This window comes from Antechinus flavipes, chromosome 6 (assembly GCF_016432865.1).
Source record: "Antechinus flavipes isolate AdamAnt ecotype Samford, QLD, Australia chromosome 6, AdamAnt_v2, whole genome shotgun sequence".
NCBI classification, from domain to species: Eukaryota; Metazoa; Chordata; class Mammalia; order Dasyuromorphia; family Dasyuridae; genus Antechinus; species Antechinus flavipes.
Genome location: NC_067403.1, coordinates 67,651,024 through 67,674,765, shown reverse-complemented (window position 1 = coordinate 67,674,765; position 23,742 = coordinate 67,651,024). Strand labels below are relative to the sequence as shown.

Sequence of the window (23,742 nt, the reverse complement as noted above, 5' to 3'; positions counted from 1 at the left end):
CTCGTCTATAAAATGGGTTGAAAGTGGGGTGGGGAGGTCCAAGTGGCCTTCTCATTCCATCTCAAAATCAATGATTCTATGACCCCATGATTATAAGCTAAATATGAAAGAGATAGGGTCCTATCTGAACTTTAACTCTCCTCCAAGCCTAGCACAATACTAAGGTCCATAGTTTATTAATGTATCTAGTGTGATTTGTCTAATGTTTCTTGTTGGCAACTGTCACCTGTCTAGCAATTCTGTCAGATTCTCTATGTCTCTGAAGTGTCCGCTTCTGGTCCCCATCCTGGTTCTTCTCCATCACTTTGAGACCCTAAGAGTAGGTCACCTTCTTGGAGTTTCTGCTGCAATGATCTTGGTCATGAATACCTCAGAGGTACCATGGAGGCAGCTTGTGTGTACAAACACTTCTCATCATGAGGCACTAACTACAATTTGATTAGGAGACTGTGAATTTTCTTGACCTTTTTTTTTGAGGCAGTTGGGGGTTAAACTACCCAGGATCACACAACTAACAAATACGTTAGGTGATATTTGAATTCAAGGCCTCCTCTGCCACCCAGCTGCCCTCATTTCCTGATTTTTTTGAGAAAAGCAGCCGGGACCCAGACAAAACGTTTGCTGGTTCACATATTTAACTGTGACTTCAAACATTTTGTAGGCTCTATTCTACAGCCCGGGAGGAAAAGAGCCTAGATTCTTAATAAACCTTCAATGAGTTGAATTACTTAACTATCACATTGACATAGTGGAGACAAGGCTGCCCATGGAGTCAGAAAGAACAGGAGTAAGGTTCTGTCTCTGATACGCCATAAGAATGAGAAAGGTACTTCATCTCTCACAATCCATCTTACTCTATGTTCCTAAAAACTACAAGGGAGTTAACAAATCTGCATCAAAGAGGGAGCCTCTATACCAAGAATTCTCACATATGCCATGAAGTCACAGAAAGAAAATCCCATTGTCTCAGGTCTGGGTCGCTTCTGCCCAATTCTGCACTCTCAGACTATTATATCGTTTCTGTTTGTGTTTAAGCTATGCTGCATTTTTTTAATATGCCATTCTCTTTTTCAATGAGTATGAGAGATAAACATATCACTCACTACAAGATCCTGCAATTTGCTTTTTCAGTTAATTGAGAATCCAGAATAAGGTGGGGGGCGGTCATGAGACTGTACTCTGCATTGATCAGATCACATCTGGGATGTTGTGTCCATTTCTGGCTGCTCTATTGGCACATCTGGAATGTGTCCAGAGAAGGATGCCTGGGATGATGAGTGACCATAAAAACACACCATGAAAATTAGCTGAAGGAGCTGGTGATATGTAGCTAGAAGAAGATAAGACACAGAAAGATATTAATCACTGCTTTTAAATAATTTACAAGACTATCATGGAAAAGAGAAATTGGACATTCTAGTTAGCTCCAAAGGGCAGAATTAAGATTTATATCCTAATTGGGAAAGTTAGAGGAGAGCAGATTTTACTTCAATATAAGAAAAAAGCTTCCCAATGACTGGAGATACCTGAAATGGAATTTAAGATGGCAGGTTCTCAAACACTAGGAATATTCAAGTCATAGTCAAACATAGGTCATAGACCTAGAGTTAAAAACATCTCAGAGATCATCTAGCCCAATCTCCTTGGCAGCAGCTAAGTGGTGCAGTGAACTCCGCTTTGGAGTCAAGAAGTTTAAATCTAGTCTCAGACACTAGCTATCTCCTTGGATAAGTGACTTAACCCTTGATTGTCTCAACAGAAAAGAAAATAGGATAGCCTTTTCCTTTACAGCTGAGACATCTGGATCCAAGAAACTTGTTTCTTGCTCAGGATCCCAGAAGAAGTTAACAGGGATGGTTAGTTAGGTCAGTTCCCCTGACTCTAGAGACAATGCTGTTTTTTACTGTATCACACACAGTCAAAGATCTCATGAGGGTTTGCTGCATTTGGCAGGGAGTTGACTTAGTTGACTTGTACATTTTCTTCCAAAACTGAAACTTCCAGCTGAGGCAGTTGTATGATTAGCCAGACATTGTCACAAAGAGAACCCTCAGTACCTGCCTTTCTTATACAATATCTTTTTTAAATTGAAATGCTAAAACACTAATAATGTTGTAAGAAAAGAATGACTAACAATTCAAAATACAAAGCTTGTGCCATAGTACAATGATCCATGACCACTCTGAAAGACTAGTGATGAAAAATCCTGATCATACCCAGAGAAGAAACTAATTGTATTTAAATACAGATTGAATTTCTCTCTCTCTCTCTCTCTCTCTCTCTCTCTCTCTCTCTCTCTCTCTCTCTCTCTCTCTCTCTTTTCTTTCTGTTTCTTTCTGTCTCTGTCTCTCTATGTTTTCTTTCACAACATGACTTTTATAGAAATGTTTTTCATTGAGGCACATAAACACCCAAGAACCTCCTCTAGTGTAGTCACTGCATGTAACTGCTTTCCCTCATTCTTCCATTAGAAGCTTAATGACCAGTTAGGTTAAAGGTATACAACTTGTATGAAGATTCAGAGGTAGCTAGGGGGAAAGGATAGAGTACTGGATTTAGCGTGAGGAAGATCTGAGTCCAAATGTGTGACCCTGGAAGCCACTTAACCCCATTTATTTCCATTTCCTCTTCTGAAAAATGTATTGGAGAAGGAAATGGCAAAGCACTCCAGTATCTTTGCAAAGGAAAAGTTATACATCAACAACAACATGGGACTTACTGCCATCCATGACAGATGTGTGAATTACAGGGTACCTCTCTGGGTGACATTTTGCAAAAGTTGGATGAGGTTCATAGCTGGGAGAAAGTAAATTGGCCTCCCTTCCTGATCTACTTAATTATGCATAGGAGCTTTAAAGTTATATTTATTCATGCAGCAAGCATTTATTAAGCACCTACTATGTGCCAGGCATAGAACCGTTGCTAGGAATATGGAGAAAGACAGAAATCTTTACTCTTAAGGATTTTTAATTCTTAAATTCTATTGGTGGGAAGGGGGCAATAATGTGGACAACAATAAATAAATATATATGTATGTGTGTATACATATATGCACACATACAAATATGTATGGATATATGTACACATGAATATATATCCATATGTACAAAGCAATGAGCAAAGAACAGGGAAAGGGAAAAAAATCCCATGATGATCACCAAAGCACTCTGCAACTGAAAAGCAACTTCCAAGGCAAACCTAAGAAAATTATTATCAGATGCTATTTTATCATGATACTTCCCCTTTTTGTTTCCCTTTAAAATCCTGCATAATACAAATTTCAAAACAGCTGAGTCTTTTACAGAGGATGTCCATACCCTATTTAATTTTTCTTGATGAATTATTCAATCTCCTCTTTACAATTTAAACTTCTTGGAAAGATTAGCCAATAGCAAACACTCCAGTGAGCCACAGGGAAATCAGAAGCTAAGACAAGAGAGGGGGAGAATCATTTGGAGCTCACAGTTCTCATTTATCTTTTCCTTTGTCCCACCCCAGACCCATGGTGCTTCCCCTTATTCCTTTGTTCCATAATCACTCTTGTTCCCATCTCAGCCCTTGATTCCTATTGTGAATGTCTCCCTCCTGTACCAGGTCTGCTGTTAAATGCCACAATACACTGACTATTGCCCTGCACCTGTGATTTTCAAGCATCTGCTGATCTTAAATTGTCAACACATAATATCCATTTCTTGGATCTGTCTCTCTTTTATGCAGATATTTGAAAAGCGAGGTCATTTCATGCCTGCTGCTTGTTTCTGTCAGACAGGTTTCACTAATGGATGCTTTCAACTCAATGCACCAACTCCTCTTGGCTGGATCATTTCCTCTGAGCATTATGTACCCATGAACTTCAATATTCTCACTTTCCAGTTGTTTGCCAGGCTATTATCCATGGCATTCTTCATATCTCCTGCAAAGCAGAATTATTCACAAAATTCTCCAAAGCCTTCTTGCCCTCTGTATTAAGAGTTCTCAACATGGGTCCCAGAAATATGTGTAGATAAATATCAAGGAGTTGATGAATTTTAAACAATGTGGTTTTAATATTTTAAAATTTTAACTTAATTTTTAAATATTTTAACTATATTTTAATGTAATTGTAATCTGAAATTATTTTATTGTTGTGTTTTTAAAAACATTACCCCAAGCAGTGATAATGAAGTTAATATCCTTTGCTGTATTCAAATCGCTACTGGAATCCTTCTCATGTATCTCCTTGCTTTTTGCAAATTTTCTGGTTCATTCTTATATATAAATAATAATATGCCTATTATTAGATATATTAATATATAGTCTGGCTTATTATATGGGAAATGGTAGAACTAACTAGGGATATTTGGCCCAGAAAAAAAGTACAGGTAAGAAAAATAACTGATTTTACTTTCATGTTCTTTCTCCTCTTCTGTACAAAGTAAAAGCTTCATCTCACTCTCTTTAGATCAAAATTTTAGATTCTTCATTCTCTTGAATAATTATTGGAAATATGTCTGACTGTTCCATTTTTCCCTTCCACCCTCTTGTTTTCTTGTTCAGTCCTTCTTTCCCAGCTCCCTGTTTCCCACTTCTATTATTCTTCAACTTGTGGGAATAATGCTTCCTGAAGAGCTGAGTTTGGAAGGAATTGCTGCACTTTCTGTACCAGAAACACAATGGCACAGATGGTGTTCTAGAAGGAGAGAAGCCTGTTATTTGTTGTTTGGGTCCTAATGTTGAAAAATGTTGTCAAGTTTTCCAAAGGATTTTGGTTTTCCTACTGAATTAGCACATGGAGTATTATTAATTAATAGTTTTAATCACAGAAAAAATAAACATGAAACAAGATAGAGGAGTGAAAGTTTGTTTTATTCACTTTAATTCAGCAAGCATTTATTAAGTGCTACAATATACCAAGTCAAGTCCATTAGCATTTATTAAGCACCCACCATTTGCCAGGCATGATATTAGTTCTAGAGAAAGAAAGAAGTGCAGAAAATAGCACCTCCTGTAAAAGAGCTCACAGTGTAATGGGGGAGACAAAGAAGATATATACAAGTAAGCTGGTCTGCTTCATTATATACCCCCCAGAAAACTTATTATACAAGAAAATCACTCAACCATAAAATTCACACCTTGAGTGTACCTTCAGTTCCTCCCACTTCATCCCACACCTCTCCTTAGTTCTTCCCTCTGATTGGATGATTCTTTCTAGGACCTCAGTTTAAATTGGGCACCCAGGCCAACTCCCTCTTCATTTTTCACCAGGTGCAATCTGGACTGTTCCATCACCCCCTCTCATTGGCTACCTTCCTCCCCATCCTCCTCTCAACTTATGTATTATCTTCCTTTATTAGAGGTAATCTCTTCGAGGCCAGGAACTGTTTTTTATTTTGCCTATATTTGTATTCTCCATGTTTAGCACTTAGTAAGCACTTAATAAATGCTTTTTTTACTGAGACAAAAATTAAAGGATAGTCTCAGATAATCTAAGATTTAGGAGGATGGGAAAAGATTTCTTGCATATGATAGGATTTTTGCTGAACTGAGAAGAAAGCCAGTGACACTGGGAGATGGATATGAAGGGAGAAGATCATCCCAGGTGTGAGGGACAGCCAGTGAAAATTTATGGAGCCAGGAGATTAATGTATCTGTCTCCTGACTTAGTTGACTAGTACATTTTCTTCCAAAACTGAAACTTCCAGCTCAGGCAGTAGTATGATTAGCCAGCCATTGTCACAAAGAGAACCCTCGGTACCTGCCTATCTTATACAATATCTTTTTAAACTGAAATGCTAAAACACTAATAATGTTATAAGAAAAGAATGACTAACAATTCAAAATACAAAACTCGTGCTATAGTACAATGATCCATGACCACTCTGAAAGACTAGTAATGAAAAATCCTGATCATACCCAGAGAAGAAACTAATTGTATCTAAATACAGATTGAATTTCTCTCTCTCTCTCTCTCTCTCTGTCTCTCTCTCTCTCTCTCTCTCTCTCTCTCTCTCTCTCTCTCTCTCTCTTTCTCTCTGTCTCTGTCTCTCTATGTTTTCTTTCACAACATGACTTTTATAGAAATGTTTTTCATACTTCATATTTGTTCTCAGTAGAGGTAGGAGTGGGGAAAAGGGAGAGAGAGAATCTGGAACTCACAAATTTTTTTTTAAAATGTAAAAATTGTTTTAAAGATTACTGGGGAAAATATTAAATATGTTTTTTATTATCAAGGAGGCTAGTATCATGGTTCACAAGAGTATGTGGAGGATAATAAAATTTAAGGACATGATAAAAGAACTAGCCAGATAAGGAGAGACTTTAAAAGCCAAAAAGAAGATTTTTATATTTCATAAGAGAGGCAATGGAATTTACAGGAGAGAAGAAGGGGAGAGTTATGATACGTGACCTGTGCTTTAGAAAGAAATTAGATGGGAGATAATATGGACTATACCTATGGTAACATCATTTTTGTTGTTGTTGTTGTTGTTTGTCTTTTATTCTCTTCTTTTTCTTAGAAATTTATTTATTTTTAATACACAATGCTTTATAAATCATATTAAGAGAAAAAAACAGAGCAAAAGGGAAAAACCATGAAAGGGATTTTAAAAAATAGAAAAAAGAAGTAAACAATGCATGTGTTGATTTACATTCAGTCTCCTTAGTTCTTTTTTTGGATGCAATTGACATTTTCTGTCCAAAGTCTATTGGGATTGCTTTAGATCACTGAACTAGTAGGAAGAATCAAGTCTTTGATCATCTCATATTCCTGCCGTTACTGTGTATGATGTACTCCTGGTTCTGCTTGTTTTGCTCAGCTTTGGTCCGTAAAAATCTTTCCAGTCCTTTCTATAATCAATTTGTCTATCATTTTTTAATATCCTTTACCTTCATAGACCACATCTTATTCAGCCATTCCCCAGTTGATGGGCATTTACTCATTTTCCAATGCTTTGCTACCACAAAAAGAGCTGCTACAAACATTTTTGCACATTCCCTTCTTTGTGATTTCCTTGGGACACAGACCTAGTAACGGCACTGCTGGGTCAAAGGCATGCACAGTTTTATAGCCCTTTAGGCATAGTTCCATGTTGCTCTCCAGAATAGTTGGATCAGTTCACAAGTCCATCAACAATGTGTTAGTGTCCCAGTTTTTCCTCCATCCCCTCCAACATTCATCATTATCTTTTCCATTATCCTAGCCAATCTGAGAGGTGAGAGGTGGTATCTTAGAGTTGTTTAATTTGTATTTCTCTAATTAGTAATGATTTAGAGCATTTTTTCATATAACTATAGATGGCTTTAATTTCATCATCTGATATCTTTTGACTATTTATTGATTAGGGAATGTATGATTTGTCCTTCAATCTCAAAAATGACCATGACATCAGAAATTGGTGCAATGACTTACAAATGAGCTGGATTTAAGTTAGGATGAGATACACAAGGTCACAGTCTCAGTTTCCCCTCCAGAACCATCTAGGTCCAATAGCAAGATCAGGATGACTGGAGCTGACCCTGGAAGCAATGGGAGATCTTGTGGCCTTTTTAAGCAAAGGACCTCAGCTCTCTTAGAGCAAAGATAAAAACAACAAGACTACAGATTGGATATAGGAGGTGAGAGTGAGGAGCCAAGAATGATACTGAGTTTGTCAGCCTGGGTGACTGGGAGGATAGTGATACCCTCAATAATAACTGGGAATTTGGAAAAGGGGTTTGTGAGGGGAAAAAATTAGTTTTGTTTGGGGTAAATTGAGTTAAGATATCTAACAGATGGTTGGAGATTAGAGACTGGAGGTCAAGAGAAAGGGGAGGTCATTAGTCTAGGTGAAAGGAATAAAAAAATTAAGAATTAAGCAGCCCTGGACCTCATGGGGTTTGCATGCCTTGAAGGCATAAAGGATGAGTAAACATAAATTGCATATAGGATGTAAAATCAATATAAAAGACAAAAATCATTTCAGGGAAGAAAAGCATTGGCCATTATGTGATCAGAAAAATTACTCTTATAGATGACACCTGAGGAGATGACTCCTTTGAGGGAGGTGAAGAGACAGCAGTAGGAAGGGGAAAAATTCCAGGCATAAAAGCAGACCATGAAAAGGCATGAAGATAGGAGTTAGTGGGCCAGCACATAGGCTAATGTGGTCTTAGAGTATCTGAGGTAGAACAACATGAAATCAATATGAAGAGTTTTTCATTTCCAATTATTTTATCCTTGGGGAACTAGGGAGCCACCAAAGATTCTTGAACAATGAAGTGCTACAGTCCTGTGCTTTTATTGATTATTAAAGTTTCACTGTATTTTCTTCTAATTCCTGACTTCCCCAGCAATTTACCTTGTTTGGTACCTCTGCTATGGTTGAGTTAGAATTCACAGCAACTGTGTAAATAGAGTGGAGAGAGTAGTGGGCTTGGAATTAGGAAGACCTGAGTTCAAAGCTGACCTCAGAAATGTATTAGCTGGTTGACCCTGGGCAAATAATTTATTTTAGCCTCTGTTTGCCTCAGTGTCCTCAAAATATAATGAGGATACTAACAGTATCCATGTTATAAGAATTGAATGATATAAGGTGTTTGGCACAGTGAGTGATACATAGAAGGCATTTTATAAATGCATATTCCCTTCCCTAAAGGAACTTTGGCTAAGAAAAAAAATATTTTGCCTTTTTGTGAGACAATGATGGATATAACTCAGTCTTTCTTATCATGAACATTATCCCCTATTAAAGATCCCAGTAGCAACATGTGGTTTTAGGAGGATAACAGTAGTCATACATGTTCTTTTTCTCATTGACTTGGCTGAGATTCATCAGCAATCTAGCTTCAGAATAACAGACTAGCTCTGACCTAGATATATAGAGTCACTCAAACATGAATTCATAAATGAGAAATACCCTTTCTCTCGCTTATTTGTAGAGGCAGGGGAGGCCATGGAAAACAGTATGTATTGTCTGATTCATTGTGTAACAGATGATAGATAGATAGAAAGAAAGAAAAAAGGAAAAAAGGAAGGAAGGAAAGAAAGAATAGATGAATGGATGGATGGATTTCAGTATCTATCTCTACATATATACATATGTATTTATGTATGTATACACACATAATATCATTTTCTTTTTCATTCTTGTATAGTTTACTGCCCAAAGGAAGGAGAAGAAAGTTATTCAGAAATAAAGGGGATGTAAAAACAAACAAAAAAATAACTATAAAAATGTATTCATATTTTTGAAAGTCTTCTTAGAGACCTTGCATTGACTCCAGTACATCCTCTCTCGGTGAAAAGTGAGATCCCCTTATGGGAGATCATCAGCCAAAAACCTGATTAAAGTCATCCTTTAATATAGAAGGATCTCACCATCAAATGACAACTGAAGTATAAGAATTCAAAACAGTTGCTAGCTCAGAGAATCCATGATACTGTAAAATCTTAGGCTCATTGGAGCATATTCTGCTTTATTTTGTGGCAACCTGTCTCTTTATGGAGATATTTGGTGCTTCCTCCAATGTGTTATCCATTCTCCTGCTTCCCTTTCTCCATTAATATTATCACAAAATTTCTCTTGAGTAATTCTAAATATTCATTGTGCTCTCTGATAGTGGGAATTGATCATATTTTTCTGAAACATGGCTACGATCTTTCTAAGATTGTAAGGCGTAACCAACCTCATTAGTGCTGAAAAAAGGCAAAGCAAGAGTTGAAAAACAATTAAGTGGGAGACAAAAAAAAAAAAAAAAAAACCTGTCATCTGTTTTTTTTTTCCCACCCCAACAAGCAGCTTTCTGCAGCAAATGAAAATTGAAACTAGTGTGAATGGTTGCAGGGCAAATGCCATGGGTGACATTAACAGAAAGACACTTAGGATGCAAATGGAAATAAGATCGCACTCTGATTTGCAGTGGGCTTTTAGGTAGAGTTAGAACCTTAGATGATGCTTTGGGGTGGGCTTCCCAATGTAGAAGGAGAGGCTGTAAACCCCTTGGTATCTGAACAGCATGGCACTTAAAACCAATGAAAAAATCCACTCAGGAATCATCTCCTTCCAGCTGTTCTTCTTTCACAGCAAATGCAACTTACAGCTTTAAAAAAATGTCATGGACCTGATTATGACAACTCCATTCTCCCTAAGGCCAGGTAGCTATTTCTTCCCAGGAATAGCTAAGAATAGCTCCCACTTATATAGCACAGTAAGGTTTATAAAATGCTTTTGTTCTATATATCTCATTTCTTTCTCCCAACCACCCTATGAGGCAGCTCCTACTGTTGCTATCTTATTAAAGAGGAAAGAATGTGGAGCTCGGAGAGAGTAGGTGTCTCGAAATGTCAGAACCCAGGTTTCTCCTGACTCCAAGTCAACTGCTCTTTGCACTGACCATTAAGCCAGGATTTTCATGGCTCAAGATTCTAGTTTCTTCTTAAATAACACAAAGAAACTTGACTACATGATTTCTAAAGTCAATCCAACAAGTACTTAGGTCTGGACTCAGAGTCAGAAAAACCTGAATTTGGGCAGCTGGGTGGTTCGGTGGATAGAATGTTTGAAGGTCAGAAACACCCAAGTTCAAGTATGACCTTAGACACTTACTAGCTGTGTGACGCTGGGCAAGTCACTTAACCCCAATTGTCTCAAAAGATGAAACAAAGAAAAAGAAAATCTAGTTTCAAATTCTACCTCTAATCCCCAAGCCACTTAACTTTTTTGACTATTGAGCAAGAGCTTTGAACTGATTTACTAAGTACCATATTCTTTGGCTAGCCAAACTGGTTGTCTTGATATTCTGACCCCTCTCCCCCCAAAAAAACAAAACAAAACCCATCCTCATCTCCATGTTTTGAACAAGCAGTCCCCCGTGCCTAGAATCATTCTCTCTTCATCATTCCCTCTTAGAATTCCTTTTCTTCTTTTAGCATAAATTCAAATGTCATTTTACAATGAGTTCTTACCTAATCTCCATAGCTGGTAGTACTACCCCCATATTACCTTGTATTTATCATGCATGTATTAATTTTGAACATACTTATATCTATCTCTGTTCTTTTCTACTGTAGAAAGTAAACTCTTTGAAGGTAAAGACCTTATTTGTTTTTGCTATTACATCCCCAGCACCTAGCACAGTGCTAGGTGTATAGTGTATTAACCTCCTGAATTTATTGAATAATAGACCGATGCTAGGCTAGATTGGTGAAGGGAGTTCCTACATAGTTTTCCATACAGCAGAAATAACAGATCATTATTAGTGATTAGATAATATGTACAAAGTGCTTATCACAATGCCTGATAAGTATGTAACAAGTATGATACATAATAAGTATACTATGCTACACAGTATTGTATGATGCAAATATGTAGCATCCACATTTATGTAATATACATAGGCATGTAACATGCAAATAACTATGTAATAAGTATGATACATAGTCAATATGATATACTACATAGTATTGTATGCTACAAATATGTTACATGCATGTGCAAGCAACATACAAATAAGTATGTGACAAGTATGACAAAACATGCATGTAATGCCCACATATATGTATTGTGCCTATGTGTGTAACATGCAAATAAGTATGGTGCAAATATGTATGTGACATCCACATGTGTGTCATGTACATAGGCATGTAACATGCAAATAAAATGTAACAAGTGTGATATATAAAATGGTATACTGCATAGTGTTGTGTGCTACAAATATGTATGTTACACACATATGTATGCAACCTACAAATAAGCGTGTGACACGTATGATACAAATATGTGCGTGACACCCACATGTATGTAATATATATCGGCATGTAACCCGCAAATAAATATGTAACCTGTATGATGCAACACATATTATTGCATGATACAAATATGTGTGTGACATACAAATAAGTATATTACAAATATGATACATAGTAAGTATGATATAATACATAGTATTGTGTGATACAAATATGTATGTAACATACATATATGTATCATACAAATAAATATTTAACAAGTATGCATAGTAAGCGTTGTATGATACAAATATGTATGTAACATACAAATAAGTATGTAACAAGTTTGATACAAGTCAGTATGATAAAAATGCTCATTTCCTGCCCTTCCTCCTACTTTTCCACATATGGGACAGTTGTCATCCTTGTCACTGGAGTTATAGAATCTGTGTCCACAAGTAGCTTATATTCTTCAGCTGGACTACAATATATAGCCAATTCCCTGATAGCTGCAAATACTGTGGAAGCATTATTGAAATTCACACCATATATCTCTACTGGACTAGAACTAATTACCATATTTTACATAATTACAACTTCCAGTATTATAAATTTGAATACAGACAACCACCTCTGGGAATTCATTATTCCCACTAATGGAGTCCTAGCTGTATACAGTTAAAGCACATTCAAAGAAGCATAAGAGGAAGCAGAGCCTTGGAAATATGAGCTCAATGACACATATTGCCCCTGACACATATTGGCTCAGTGACCCCTGACATATTGCATTACTTCTCAGTGCTTTAAAGTCCTAAGTTTCCAAGAAGGTGCCAGCCTACATTGGAAGAGTGAGCTTTACACACACACACACACACACACACACACACACACACCACTGTAATCAAAGATCCAGTCCCTCTCCCTATGTAAATACAGCTAATGTGAAATTTCAGTGTCCCCACTTCCCCTAGGGTTCTTTGTTTTTGCTAACCTGTGTAAATTCCCAAATGGTCCCCAGTGACTTTTTAGTACCAACCAGTTGGCAGTATAAGCGTCCTTCTCTAAAAGCTGACTTGAAGTTTAAATAGAAGTTTTACAGTCTTTATGCAGCCGCCTAAGGCACCCACACCCTTATCTGGCTCTGACATTCATTTCTGTAGCAACTTTTTCTTGGGCGCAATCATTTACTTTTCCTGCTTGCTATCATCCGATTCTAAAATGACTCAAACCATGAATCACATTTTAATATTTGAAAACTCAAGGAATTCTAATCAAGGCCATTTGAATCACTGAAAATAGACACTTAGCTGCTCCTGAGTGGCTCTCTCCCAGAAACCAGTCTCCCTTTAGAATGAGTTCCATACACACTGAAGAGCCGTCAACCCAGGAATTTCTAAGCTTGGAACTCACCAGTTTTATGGACCATTGTAAAAGGAACTGGCTCTCGGTTCAGATCCTTGTCACGCTTGGAATTAGAAACAGTGACTGGCTAACATCTGGGCCCTGCAAGAAACGCCTGGACTGATTTTATCCTTTGTGTATGTTGGGATTGGGATAAGGACTAGATCTGTTGATTTAACCAGTGGAAATCAACACCAGCTCTGCAACTTGTAATTTGTGAGAGTTTCCTATACATTGACTTTCCCAGTGTCACACAAGAAATGTGTGTCAGAGGGAAGACTTAAAGCCTTCAGACCTGGCAGATTTTGAGCCCGGCTCTCTACTCCGTGTAGAGGGATACTTATACTGCCAACTGGTCAGTACTAAGGATTTATTGAGGATCATTTGGGAATGTATAAGGATTAGCAAAAACAGAAACTTCGGGGGAAGTAGGGGCACCAAATTTCATGTTAGCTGTAATTTACATAGCTAGAGGAGCTGGATCTTTGATTACATTGGTTTAGGGTACACATGTGTGTGTATGTGTTCTGTCTGTGAGTGTAAATCTCACTCTTCCAACATAGATTGGTATCTTCTAGGAAATTTACTCACTGTCTATCAAGGTCTATCGAAATTATATCCACTTAGGAGCAACCAGTGTCTGTTTTGAGTAATTTAAATGACTTTGGGTAGAATTCCTTGAGTTTTTAAGGAATAGCATAGACTTTAAATCTATGATCCTATGATTTTGATTAATTGATAAGATGTGAAACTGCTGGAAGGGGCCCTAGAGATTATTTTGTCCAGAGGATCTTGAATTTTTAGGGTGTGTTTTGGACCTCTTTTGGCAATCTGATAAAGCCTGTGGACTTCTTCTTGGAAGAATAGTTGTTGTCTTTATTTATAATTGAAAGAAATACTACATACTACCAGGAAAGACTGCCTGTCTTTCCCAAAGGTAGGATTTGGGTAAGAGGTCACTTTCCCAAAGAAATTTTAGTGAAAATAAATGTAACCTCTTTTCCTGCCCAAATGCAAGGATCCTCTGAAAACTATTCATGAACCTTTTGGGTATTCCTATTCCCCAGGTAAAGAATCCCTGACCTAGTCCAACCACTTTCAACCAACGATGTACAACCACATTTTATAGATAAGAATTCTAAGCTCCCCAAGACATCTCCAAGCAAAGAGTGGAGAACCATTTATCTGCTACACAGTAGCAGACCACTATCAGGTGGATGTTGGACTAGGTGGCCAGAGAGATCCCTTCGGGTTTTGAAATTGTATGATTTTTATGATGAGACTTGCAACTAGTAAATTGCAGATCTGGGGTTTAAAGCCAAGCCCTTTGATTCCAAACTCTGTTCCATATTCATTATATCACAGAATTCTGAGAAAGATTATAGAATAAACAGCACAAGAAGGAGGAGGACTGGTTTGGGGATAAATGGTCTCTGTACTTTCCTCTTGCTTTATGATTGGAGGTTTGAACTGTAGTAACCTCTTTAAAGATGGCACTCAAGTATCAAGATCTTTCATTTGCATTAATCATCTTGACATATCAGTTGAATGCCAACCACTGTTGGTGTCCAAGCCAAATGATATAATTAGACCAGTGTTGGATTTTAAGGACACAATCTCCCTCTATTTGAGCCTAAAGAAGTTGGACAAAATAGGGAAAAGAAAGTGCAGATTATTTTCCTTTGAAACTTTTATCCCAAAGGATCATGGGTTTCTTTACTCCCAAGCCATTCTCTTACTAACCTCAGGACCCTGGACACCGCCCCAACTTCACTTCTGGGACCTTAATCACATCAGCTCTCTCATTGCTCCTGGGCAAAAAAAAAAAAAAAAAAAAAGTATTCATCTACTTCTTTGTCTCTGTATTCAGACAGCCTTCAGTGCCCCAGACCTAAATAACCCTCTCTGGCTACCACCATTCCTGTGTGTATATCATCTTCTATTAAAATATATGTTTCTTGCAAGAACTGTTTTCTCATACATTTTTATTCCCTGGGTTAATACAGTATCTAACACATGGTATGTCCTTAATAAATGACAGTTATTCAATAAGTATTTATTGAGTGATTACCATACATTGGGTGAACAACTGTGATTTGGGGGATGGAGTGTTAGGCTTGGAAGTCAGGAAGGTCTGTGTTCAGTTCTGTTCTCAGATGCTTTACTAGCTGTATGACTCTGGGAAAGTTATTTAATTCCACTTCAGTTTCATCATCTGTAAAATGAGCTGCAAAAGTAAATGAAAACCACTCCAGTATTCTTGTGTAGTAAACTCCAAATGGGGTCACAAAGAGTCGGAAATGACTGAAAAACAACAAAATGGATTGGGTACTGTCCCAAGTGCTGAGGATACAAATAAAGGCAAAACCCATGTCCCTGCACCTAACAAGCTCCAATGGGATCATGCAAATTAATATCTACATGTAAAACATTTGCATATGCTTGGAAGGTCATAGGGGAGGGAGAGAGACCAGGAAAGGCTGCCTGTCTTTCCCAAAGGTAGTATTTGAGCTGAGCCTTAAAGAAAAGCAGAGAAGTTATTAGGAGGAGTTGAAGGGAGAATATTTCAGACAGAGTTGGGAGCTGGAATGCTTATATAAGAAAAAGCAATGTGACTGGATCATTAGGTTCATTCATTTTCTCTAGAATACAAGAAAGGTGAATTGATCTTGATGTCAGCTGATGAAGTATCCTCACTTTTTTAAGTTAAGCTTTCTTTACAGCTATTCCCAAAGCCCAGAGAAACATCATGGTTTAGTGGGAAGAACAATGTCTATGTGATCCAGTGATCTGGCTTGTAACACTGACTCTGATATTTCCTGCTTGGGAATCACTGGACAAAGCCATTTTAACCTCAACCTCAGTTTCTTTATCTATGAAATGAAAAGGCTGTACCAGATGGCCTCCCAGGTCCCTTCCAGCATTAGATCCTAAGAGTTGACTAAAGAAAAATATAGTAATACAAGATTTCCAAATCCAAGAGAATATTTTGGAGCTAGCTGAGTTGTGGTACAGGATGGATCTATTTGTACTTGAAATGTACTGATGATTGCACTTGAAATTCAATAAATTCACCAGGTGCATTTTTATGCAAACCACTTTTGATTCAGAGAAAATATAATAACAAGTAATAATAATAATAACAGCTAATCTTTATACAACATTTACTGTATTCCATTGTGCTAAGCCTTTCATTATTATTATCTTGTTTCCTCCTCACAACAATCCTGAGAGGTAGGTGCTATTATTATCCCTATTTTACAGAAGAGGAAACTGAATTAACCAAAATTATATATTTAATGTCTGAGGCCAAATTTGAATTCAGGTCCTCCTGATTTCAGGGACCAGTTCTCTGTCCACTGTCCCCTTTCCTGGTTGCCAAATAAAACAGTTCCTGTCATTAAGGAGCTTACAGTCATCTGTGGACTTCTATAATGAAAAGAAAATTGAGAGAGGGGAGTGGGTAAGGAAAGGGGACATCTCACATGACTTTACCAAGAAGGTGCCATTTTGAGTGAAGACTTGAAGAAAAAGGATTCTGAGATGAAAAGGGAATACATTTTAAGCATGAGGAATAGCTTATTCAAATGCATATTCCTGTGGCAGATGGGCAGCATCCAGTTCAAGGAACAGATCTTCCCTAAAAAACTGGGAGCCCAGTGTGCCCAGGTGAGGGCCAGTGAGGGTTAAAGGAGCAAGCCTGCCCAACACTCCAGTCTTACTTATTAGGGCAAGATCCGGACACAATCTTTATAGCCACCGTCCCAGAAGCCGACTTACCTGAACAAATTAAATATTTATGTGAAAATTAATATCTAGTATCCTGTCACTGAGCCTGCACCTTTTATTCCTCATGTTTACATAAATTCAAATAGATGGAGGTAGACAACACAAAGACCAGACCAATTCCATTAGCACCAAGGTCCCTATTAGCCATCAGTCAATAATCATTTAAGGCAGCGTGCTAGGTGCTAGGAATACAAAGACAAAAATAATACAGTACTTGCTTTCCAGAAGCTAATTCTCTTAAAAATATACACATAGAAATAAGTACAAACTAGATGCAAAATAGAAATTAGGTAATCCCCTGGAGGAGAATGGGGTAGGAATCAGGTGGAGATAGAAAAAGCTTACAAAAAAGGTAGCACTTAAATTGAACTTTGAACGAGCTTGGGGCTTCTAAGAGGCAGTGGGGAAGGAGTGTTTTCCAACCATGAGGATCACAGCCTGTGCAAATGCTGAAGGGCAGGAAATGGAACAGCCCATTTAATGGGACCATAGAGAAAGCATGCTGGAGCTGAGCTTAGCAGAATTCAGCAGGAATGGCACTCCGCCTGATTTACTTCATTTAGTGCCATAAAACAGATATTTCCTTAATGGTGATTCTAAGAAGGCTCTTGGAATAATCTCTTTGAGTCTCATTTGTAAAATGAGGACTAGATAAAGGAAGAGCTTTTTTGAGTCTTAGACCCCCTTTTGTGGTCTGGTTAAGCCCATGGACCCCTTATCAGAGAAATGTTTCTCATTTTTTGATTCCTAATTGAAAGAAATACTAATTTTAATTAATAGTAAAAATAAGTGTAATTTTTCCCCCATAAAGTTCCTAAACCCCCTGAAATCTGCCCATGGACCTGTGTTAACAATCCTTAGGTCAGATGGTCTTTTAGTTCCCTTCCAAGTCTTATCTTATTTTCAATAATTTAAATTAATCTGAGAACTCCTAAACTTGGAAGTTCTCTTCAGCAATGCAGATCGCATTACCCTGGCTGACCAGGGTATCCATATCCTGTTATAAGTGTGCTACCAGGGTTATTCCCAGTGTGCTGGCAGCCATCTCTCATGATACCCAGAGAATACTAGGAGAGTACTTAGAATATCCACTCCTCATCTCTTACCCTCACTATATAGTCTACTTACTTTTAATTCCTTGTGTACAATTTCTTTTTTTTCCCCAATTAGATGTAAAGACAATTTTTAACATTCATTTTCTAAAATTTTTGATTTCCAAATTTTCTGCCTCTGTCCTTCTTCCCCCTCCCTAAAATGATAAACAATTTGATGTAGGATACATATGTGCAATCATGATGACATTCCCCATTGTCTATAACCTGTTCATTTCTTCCATTTGCTTCTCGTTGCCCTCTGGGAAATATTTCTTTTTTAATTTTGGGGCAATTGTGTTCCATGTCTCACTGACAGAAAAAAACTCTGGTAGAATGTTAGCACTGAGAAGTGCCTTTGTTACTATGGGAAGTTGGAGGTCATTAAAGAAACTTTTAGGTCCAATCCAGACTGCCAGTTACCCTGGCCTGTAGGATTCCTTTCAGCAACACCGAGTCTTATGACCCTGTTTAATTCCTGACCCAACTCTCTTCCCCTGAACTGTCTGTCCCAGGTAAATATTCTAATTTATCTGCCTTATAGGCCTTTCATCATTGATTCTAAATTTGAAACACTAGCTCATCTCTTAACCTATTAAAGGAGTTTGTTCAGAGTAGAATATTAGAAAGGAGAGGGAGAATAGGAAAGAGAATGTTTGGTAATTAGAAAAGCAAAGTGTTGTGTAGTTCTGAATAGAAAATGAGTTGAGCCATGCTAAGGAAGCCTTTCCTAGCTCCCTTTTCCTTTCCCAGGTTTTTTTTTTTTTTTCAGTTCAAATTCATTGCTGAATTCCTGATTCTTCCTTTTGTCCCTTCTCATTCATTTTATTTCAATAAACATTTTTAAGTTCCTGTGTGCTGTAGTATTTTTACCTTAGACGTTGGATTGTACAATGACATAAAGGACTGTCATTCTATGGAGGGGAGGAGTAAGAGATATGATACATACACATATCCACACATGTATATATATGTGTATTGTGTGGTATGTGTGCATTGTATAGTATGTGTTTGTGTAGACAGACAGAGAAGAGAGATACCAGGATACTTGTAGAAAATATGTACAAAATAGCTATCAGGTAATTCCAAGAGGGAAATGTATCAACGAAAAGAAATCAAAACTGCATTCACAGCCCTTGAGCTTTGACATATTCTCAGGACTAGTAATTTCTAATAATTAGTAAGAAATTCCAATAATCAATTTAAAGTAGCATCTCAATAAAGACTCCAATATCATACTAATAGTAGCTAGTATTTCTGTGGTGCTTTGAAGCTTGCAAAGCTCTTTATACATATTATTTCATGAATAACAACAACCTAGGGAGGTAGGTGCTATTATTATCCTCATTCTACAAATGAGGAAACTTAAGACTGAGAAAGATTTAGTATCACGCAGCTAATAAGCATCAGAAGCAGGAATTGAATTCCTATCTGTCTCACTCTAAGATCACTATTTCTTTCTTTCCGTAAGAACACTTAACTGACTTTTAAGTTTCTTCATAAATGAACACACATCACTCTCTCTCTTAATTAGATTATTCTCCCTTAAGCTTCTCAAGATTATTTTGAGGATATTTTGATATTTGATTTCTGATATTTTGAGTTCATATTTGCAGAGCACTTGTAGACCTTAAAGAGCTGCATAAATGCCAACTGTAATTGTTATTACCCAGGAAGGAGCTGGATAATTGGATCTTTTGGTCCAGAAACATTGTGCATCACCTTCCCCACTACATTACTCACCAAGGCGAGGATGGGGGAAACCAACATGATCTGTATGTTTCGCCAAACAAGGTGGAAGATTCTATATTTTTAAAATCTTGATAATGTTGGCATAGTTAATTTAAAAAAAAAAATTCCCATCTTATATGGCAACAATATTGTAAAGACCAATGAAAGAATTAGAAACTCTGATCAGTGGAATGATCAAGCATGATTCCAGAGAACTAATGATGAATAAGTGAAGGATTCAGTGCAAAATAAACACACACACATCCCATATATGTATGTATGTATGTATGTGTGAGAACATAAAACATGTAATATGTTATATAAGATATGTATGAATGTGTGTATAAATGCTTGTTTCCTTCCTTCCTACTCCAACCTTCAATTTAGAATGAAAGAAAAACAAAGACCTGTTGCATATTTTTATAATTAAACAAAATATATTTTATAACATATATAGAGACATGCATGTCTGTTTATATGTGTTTATCATATTTATTTATATGTGTATTGTATATATTTGTATTTATATATGTATTGTGTATGTTTGTATTTGTAATGGCCAGTGCAGAAATTTATTTTGCTTGGCCACACAAGTGTACAACAGGCCCCTAGTTTTTCTTTGATTTTAATTTGAAGGAGTAGAGTAAGAAGGAAGGAAGGAAACAAGTATTTATTAAGTGACTACTATGTGCTAGCACTGTATTAAGCACTCAACAAATGTTTCGTTTCTTCTATCGTCTTTGAAGTTAAGTGCTGTAATTATCCTTATTTTACAGTTAAGTAAACTGAGACAGAGGTCAGATGAGTCATCCAGGGTTATATAGCTAGTAAATGTCTGAAACCAGATTTTAACTCGGGTATCCCTGACTGCCAAGCCCAGCACTCTATCCACTACTATCTAGCTTAGAGAAAAGATAAAAGATGGCAGAGTTTTTTGATGATTGGAAACATATGCATATAAAAGTATGTATACAATGCATATATCATATACATATATATACATATAAATATATGTACATTCAAACATATATTCAAATATATTGTATCTATTATATCTAAATATACACATACATTACACATATATGTGCATACATATCATTTCTACATATATACACATGTAAATAATATAGCTATATGTATACATATGCACATGTTCACACATACACACATACTATATAAAACATACATTTTTAAAAAATATATTTAAAAATATTAAAGAAAATGAGTGTAGTGTTATAGAAGGTTATATGTAGAAGGCAGATTTTTGATGTTTGGAAAAAAAGATATATTTTTAAAAGAAATATTCTCATGCTGAAAAGTTATGAAAATGAACAGAGAATCATTATATTATGAAAAATTACAGTTGGTGTTCTAAGGTGAGATCTCTCTATCATATTAGAGTGGGAGAGAAGGAGGAGTGAATGAAGAGAAAGGGAAAACTGAAATAGAAAAACAAATAAGATAAGATTAATCTGGCTGGTGTGCTTTTGGCTTAGCATTGAACAGCTGAGGATTTAGGGCAATCCCAGGGTGCACTAAAATGATGGCTTCTAATTCTCTCATTCATAGGAATAGTAATAGGGGAAAAGCAAAGTTGAAATATATGAAATAGAAATGGTTTTCCTAGTATTTTTCAAGAACCTAGCCATTCAGATTCCATTCAGGTCTTCATTGAATCCCCCTATCAAAGATAATCAGTGACGGTGATTCAATCTTATGTCTCCTGGGTAGAGACTAAAACTACCTCCATTCTGTGTACTGCCCTTTACGCTTAGGACTTGGTATCATTGACTAGTTATTATTATCTCCCCCTCTGCCATTCTGACTAGAGAATGCCTCTCTTTAAAACGGCAAGATTATTTTTCAAACAGTAATGTTTATAGAAATAAAGAACTGAGGGTACGGGTCATTTAATGTTTACGCCATTTAATGTCTTGGAGGATTTATCTGTTATGTCCACTTCAGCTAGCACCTTCCAAATTGGTCATGCTTTTTCCCAATAGCAAATGACCCCCAAGAAGGAAGTTCTTTCAGGTTATGTTATTTGTTACTGTGTGATTTCATCTCACCAAGTCATAGGTCCCTTTCCTATAAGATGAAGGGGCTGTGCTAGATGACTTCTGAGGACCCCGGCAGCTCTGAATTTTATGAACTCTAGGAAATGCTTCACTGCTGATCAAAATCATTGGGAAGTCCTTTTCAAATCAATCTCACTGTGACAAACATATATTTACTTCTTGGAGAAGTAAATCAGCATAGCAGTGGGGTGACTTTAGGGATGTAGAATCTTATGAGCCTCCTGTAAAGGCACTATTATGTATTTAGTTTTGGCTCCTATATCAGAAAATTTGACTTTTTAGCTCTTCTGTAATAAGGGACGTTAATATAATGGATGGAGTGGAAGGAAGGGTAGCTGGAAAGAGATTATTGTATAAAAAAGTGTATTAAGATATTTGAGGGAAGGAGGGGAGGAAGAATGGACAAACAGACTTGGGAGCATCTCCCATCACACACAGATAATGCAAGTTTCATTACCAGAAATTATGATTCAAAAACAGGAATTAAGTTTGAAGGGACTGATTACCAGAAAATGGCCCTGGTCTGTTTCTCAGACCAAGCCTTGCTGGAAATTGGACTTTCTTAAAGGGACTCTTTGCTCCACATGAAAATATCTCAGGGCAGAGTCACTCCCAACTACTTGGTCCTTTTAGAATTAAATCTAATCTTTAATGTTTCCTAGGTCCCTGAGGTTAGAGTCTCTATCAACGATTTCTCAGCCTTTCTCTTTCTGTCTAGGGCTAAAAGGTCTGTGTGGCTACCCAGTTAATTTCTAGTAGCTAGTTACATAGGCATTCTTCTTACAGAAGATAATCTCCCAGCAAATTTCCAAGAGATCTTGGTTTTAAAGTTTACTGACTTCTAAATTCCAGAATTTTTAATTTCCTATGAAATTAGAACAGGAAGAAAGAAAGACTATATCAAAATAAGGCCAAAAAGAGAATGTCATTATCCATCTCCTACCTGACTATATCACTTGGTTTTTATTATATAAGGTACCAGTAAAACCATTTTAAAATTTTTGAAATCCTTAAAGAAGGGAGAAAGGGGAGAAAAAAAGAAAAGAGGGAAGAATGGAAGGAAGGAAGGAAGGAATAGATGGAAGAAGGGAGGGAGGCAGGAAGGAAAACAGGAAGGAAGAAAGGGAAGAAGGAAGGGAGGAAGGAAGGAAGGAAAGAAAAGAGGAAGAGAGGAAGGAAGGAAAGAAGGGAGGGAGAGCCAGAGGAAAGGAGGGAGGGAGGAAGGGAAGAAAGATAATGTATATAAAGCATATTTCAAACTTTAAAGTACTGAATAAATATTAGTTATTATTATTCTATTTTCTATCATGAATTCTATTGCCAATTAAACTAGCATCCTGAAACCCAAATTATAATTCTTGACTGGAATGAATTCCTTCCTCATTGTATCCCTCCCATATCTTATCTTGCTTCAGGACTGAGCTGAATTGCTACTTACTCATGAAGCCTTCCTTGATCACCTTGTCAATTTTCCTTCTAAAATCCTTAGGTGTCCATCCACCCCTTGTCCTAGGATAGAGTAAGTTCCTTGAATACAATCTCATTTCTTTATTTTTACCTGCAATACCCTGTCCATGGAAGGCACTTAATGGATGTTTGTCAGATTGAATTGAATTGAATTTGATAGTTTAATTTTAGCATTCTGGGTCAGTTGAATGCACCCCAAACAAACTTCTTTTTTTTTTTTTTTGGTCTTGATCTCTTATCCAAGTGCATGTTCAAGGGAACAGAACCTCATTGACATATCATGTTTGGATTCAGCTCTGAGAATGGAGCTTAGGAGGCAACATAGTATCATAAAAAGTAAACTGAATTTGAAATCCCAAAAACTGGGATCAAAGGAGGCTTTTCCACTTTCAATCTTTCTGATCTTGGGCCAATCACATCCCTTCTTTTTGCCTCTGTTCTATTAGCTTTCTTTTGAGGGTGGGGGGCTGTCTTAAAAGACCTGGAAGGTCCTTTCCAGTTG

At 36.9% G+C, this 23,742-nt stretch overlaps 1 protein-coding gene across 1 annotated transcript in view; it reads left to right on the top strand.

The window, feature by feature from the left end:
- RNF150 (ring finger protein 150) overlaps window positions 1-23,742 on the top strand; it is a 338,712-nt gene that overhangs the window by 245,909 nt on the left and 69,061 nt on the right. The window lies entirely within an intron of this gene.